Raw genomic sequence first — 5,487 nt, 5'->3', positions numbered from 1 at the left:
TTGTTATTATAAAGTGTTGTGAGTTTTCAAAGGATTGTTCTTATGAAAGGTTGTGACTCTTTGAATAGAAGGATATAGATAACAAATAAAACAATATTTATAAATCACCATTGAAGAAGAAGAGGAAGATCAAGTTACAGGTAACACATTCAACCAATCAAAACCACTTGAGCTCAAGAAAATTAAGTACAAATGATGTGGGGTATCATTCATGTGGAGTACGTAGAGTACTTGAGCAGAACATGTAAATTGTTGGGTACATAAAGTAGCCCGAGTGCTAGCAAGGCAAAGGCTATGAAAGGTATAAATTATATATAAGGACAACGTTAATTCTTTCCCATGAACTTATTTTTGTATACACTTTATATATGTATGTATGTATATGTAAAGGTGGATTTTCAAAATGAAATAACACCTATGATTAATGATTAAATATTTTATAAAGATCAAGAGACTTTCTTTTGAGGGAAGAGAGTGATCTTGGATTTGCATCACCTTCTTAATGTTGTTATGCAAGGTTACTCTCTATTTGACCGACTTGAAGGATGATGATAAAAATCTTCATGGTTAGAATATTCCATTGATGTCAACATATGCATATGTGATAAGGGTCTTGGATAAAGGTTACCTCTTCCAAGAAAACCTTAGAGGGAGCATTTCTAAGAAGATGGAAAAGTAACTCATGATAGTACTATAATCAATATTACATCATTCAGGACTTGGAGATCCTAAAGAGGGTTAATAATCCCAATCTGGAAATGTCTTTAAGGTTTGGAGTTAGGATAGAGAGCACAATAGTATAGTTCGTCTTATTATTGTTTAATTCTGACATTTATTTTGTGGGTATTACTTGTCCCAAGCTAACCTTAATAGTAAGGATATTATAGTAGTATTAGAGCCCAGTTTTTATCATCATTTATGGTGAAAGAGGATATGGGAAAATAATTCATGCAAAAGACTAATGTGGAAAATAAGTGAAGATTGGAAGAGAGATTCAATCTTCACTAGATTTCCACATTAGATAATACGATAATATTTAATAAATAATGACAATAAAATCTTAAAAGAAAGTTAATATTGAGATGAAAATTTAAAAAATAATTTTAAAAAGTATTATAATATAAATAATAACATGTATGGATGGTTGTCAATAAATAATATTTAAAACAAGCTTTAAAAGAATTGGATTACAATAAAATTGCAATCAATGAATAAATAAATTAAATTAGATATAAGAGATATTATTGTAGAAAATATGTTACTTTTCTAAATAGGATTTAATAATAAATGATAATAAACATATTAAAAAAAAAGAAAAAGAATAATATAATATAGAATAATATAAATTAACTAAATCTAATGAAAAGTCAAGAGATATGTAATAAAGAGATGTGACTCCTTCAAATTAAGATATAAAAAGGAGAGTTCATTTGAAAGAGGAGGGAAGAGAAGGATAAGAGAGGAGTTGAAGAATTAAGGGCTCGTTTGATTGCTGGAATAGGAATAGAAAATTTGGAATATATTTTCTATTTTCTATTTGGTTCGTAAATTGGAATAGGGAATAAGAATACATATTCCCATTTTGGCTCTAAAATGAGCTTATACCGATTCCAAAAAATAGTTGTTATTGGAATAGCCATTCATATTCCCAATATTGCATTCCTATTCTCCATTCCTATAATTGCAACCAAATGGGCCCTAAGGGCCTGTTTGGTTGCAAGCATAGGAATTGGAAATTAGAAGTGAAAATGGGAATGGGAATGGGAATGGGGAATGACAATTCTAGGCTTGTTTGGTTCCCCTGAAGTTTGATTGGGAATATGTTAATCTCTTGTTTGGTTGTACAAAATTGGATTAGAATAAGTTTATGTTTATAGTTTAAAAAAATTTGTTAAAAAATTTGTCTCAAATTTATACTATGAATTTCTAAAAAAATCACCAACATCTTAGGCCTTGGAAACATCAACCTAGCAAGTGATGGCTCTACCTATGCCATGGTCATTGTTTATTATGGTAGTGACTTCCTACACTTTCTCTTTGCTTCCACAGTAACAGTCTGCCATTCTTGCTCCTTTGCATGCCAAGTGAAGGACAATTTCTCCATTGATCCCTCAAGATGCACGCGTTAGGATGGCCACACACCCTTCCAAATTGTAGTGCTCTGTCATTATTGTATCCCTTTTAGTCTACCCTCTTTCTCTTTATTATGTTAAATATAGTGGGGTTGTCAAATTTGGACTCATGCTTACACAATGAGCTAGTGGGGATTTGCTTCCAAGGTGGAAGACGCTATTGACCAGGCAGATGGTGAAGTCTTAACACATGGTGCAAAGGAGAGACATGAGCAGGTGACACTGCTGGTGGAGGGATCTCTTGTGATAGGAAATAGTGGAGGCCTTTCTCACAGCCCCTATGTGTGGCAGCCACAACCCACAATTTGTCTATGCTGATAATATGAGCAGATGCCAAAATGACTTAGTCCTTGCACTTGTAACCTTTCAAAACTTTTAAAATTTTTGCTATAAATCACTCTAGTAAAATGTTGCACCTATCTTGAATGATATGAGTGGGAGTTCTGGTTTAGCCACAGACCAACAAAATTATTAATTTTGAAAAAGTGAGATTGAGAATAGGAAGGGGCATTCCAATTATAAGTATGTTTGGGATTAGATAAAAACTCATTTTGGGCTATAATGGGAATATGTAATCCTATTCTCCATTCCAATTTCGGTGACCAAACAAAGAATAAAAATTGTATTCTAATTTCCAATGCCTATTCCCATGGTATTCCAGCAACCAAACGGGTCCTAAAGGAAGAGGAAAGGAATGAGAAGAAAACAAGGAAGTGACTTTTTCAAAGGGTCACAATGATGAAAGGAAGTGATTCTTCAAAGGCTTCTAATTATGAATGGTTGTGACTCTTTGAAAATGTTGTTATGAAGTGTTATGAAATTTTTGAAAGGATTATATTATGAAGTATTGTGAGTTTTCTAAGGATTGTTATTATGAAAGGTTGAGACTCTTTAAAAAGCATATAGATAACAAATAAAACAAGATTTATAAATCACCATTGAATAATAATTAGAAGGAGATTGGATTATAGGTAACATACACAACCAATCAAGAACTATTTGAGCCTAAGAAAATAAAATGCAAAGAACACAGAGTATCCTATGTGGGAGTACATGGAGTACTTGTGCAACACAGTGGAGTGTCAAAGACATGGATTTCCTCGAGTATCAAGCAAGGTAAAGTAAATAAAAGGTATAAATTATATATAAGGACAACATTAGTTATTTCCCAAACTATATATACATATATACATACATGCATGCATGCATACATACATACGTATGTATCTATGTATGTGTGTGTGTATAGTGGATTTTCTCAAAAGGATTGTAATTATGAAGTGTTGTGAGTTTTCGACGGATTGTTATTGTGAAAGGTTGTGACTTTTTGAAAAAGATATAACAAATAAAACAAGATATAAATCACCATTGAATAATAAGAAGAAGAAGGAGATCAGATTATAAGTAACACACACAACCAATCAGCGGGCACGCACACATGCATTCACGGATTTTCTAAATGAATAATATACCTATGACTACTGGTTATTGAGATGATTAATATTTTATAAAGATCAAGAGAGTCCCTTTTAGGGGAAGAGAATGATCTTAGATTTACATCACCTCCTTAATGTCGGTATGGGAGGTTAGTCTCCATTTGAGGAGAGAGGATGATAAAAATCTTCATCATTAGAATAGTTTGTTCATATCAACATATGCATATGTGATAAGGGCCTTGGATAGAGGTCACTTCTTCTAAGAAGAACCTTAGAGGTGCACTCTAGAGAAGACGAAGAAGTAACTGAGGATGGTACTAGAATCAATATTACATGGTTTAGCTTTGGAGATCTTCAAGAGGGTTAGTAATCTTGATTTAAATACATCTTTAAGGTTTTAGCCAAGTCTCATAAATTTGTAGGTACTACTTGTCCCTAGCTAACCCTAATAGTAAGGACATTACAATGTCAAATGCATTCAGCGAAAGTCTCATTGTCTCTTGGGGGTGAACGACTTGAGTTATCATACATTGTTCTAATCACCTAAAGACCAATGACTCATGGGTCACAAACTTTCCTTTGTGGTGTGAATCATATCCGCATCTTGTAGAAAACCAACGAACTAGTTTTAGTTTTCTAGGTGAAAGAGTTGTGAGCTCCTAGGGCTAACGTTGAACTTGGTAAATTTGATACCATATGTAACATGCTAAATATAAAAAATAAAAAATCTAATACAACTTTCAGCATAAAAACTAATCATTTTAAATTTTGCATGCCTTTCATTTATAATTGGAATGGAAATGAATTTTCTTTCGCATGATCATGAGAAACTATTCAATAACAGATTTACTACTTTATAGCAAATGGAAATACTAAGCATCTAACAAAATTGAGTACCTTCACATGAATTTGAATATTAACTAATTCACATACTCAATAGCTTTATCTTTTCAAAGAATGCATGAGAGAGAGAAGAGAATTTTTATTTTTGCTCTCATGCTGCAAATCTTGTATAATCTTCATATAAAAAAGAGGGGAAGGTGCTTCTCAATAATTGACCAATGGTCCTCCACTCAACTCCCTATTAGAAGTGACCCTTCTCAATATAGAAGGTGCAAACACAAGGGTAGGTCTATATGCCATCGAGCTTGCCATTTAGAACCTATATCATTCATAGTCAACCACACAATTGAGGTATTGTTTATGTGAGTTTTGTGACACTCAATGTGTTGGATTAAAAACTAAGTATTCCAAGATGAAACACCAAATATAAATTCCTCTCTTGAACAAGGAGACCACAAATTCTAAACAATGTGGAATATTGTGTGATCATTTAATACAACCCCAAGGTTCTAACTGTGTACTTGCAACTTCAGTGTAGACAATTCAATTTATAATGTGGTTTGTTGGTAACCAGTTGGAGACTTACACTATTCACCTTTGATTTATCAACTCCATTTCCTCAAATTGACTAGAACTTGGAACATCACCTAACTTCAAATAATGATAAAAGGATATAGGGTTTAGAGAATCCTACTATGTTTCTATTGACAATGATATCAATGGATTATACTTAGATGAGTGAATCCCTATAACCAAGCTTTGTTTCACCAATTGAAACAACTACACAAAGATGGTGCAATCTCTAAAGGGAACGCAAAAAAATTTCATATTGTAATCATTCATCCAAACACCCAATATTGGTGAAATCCAAACAAACACACACAATTAAACTTAATATTTAATCAAATCCATAATACAATCAATAAGTAACAAAAAGTATGGGCATGGTTATCATCATTCATCTTCACATTACTCCATTTCAACCAATGAACTTTAACCATACTACTTATCATAAACACAGTCCAAATGATATAATATAAAACCATGCAACACTCCAAAAATAATACAAGTATCCA

The sequence above is a fragment of the Cupressus sempervirens genome, chromosome 10, assembly GCF_028749045.1.
Source record: "Cupressus sempervirens isolate cs-2001-9-10 chromosome 10, ASM2874904v1, whole genome shotgun sequence".
NCBI classification, from domain to species: domain Eukaryota; kingdom Viridiplantae; phylum Streptophyta; class Pinopsida; order Cupressales; family Cupressaceae; genus Cupressus; species Cupressus sempervirens.
Note: the sequence above shows the minus strand (reverse complement) of the source record.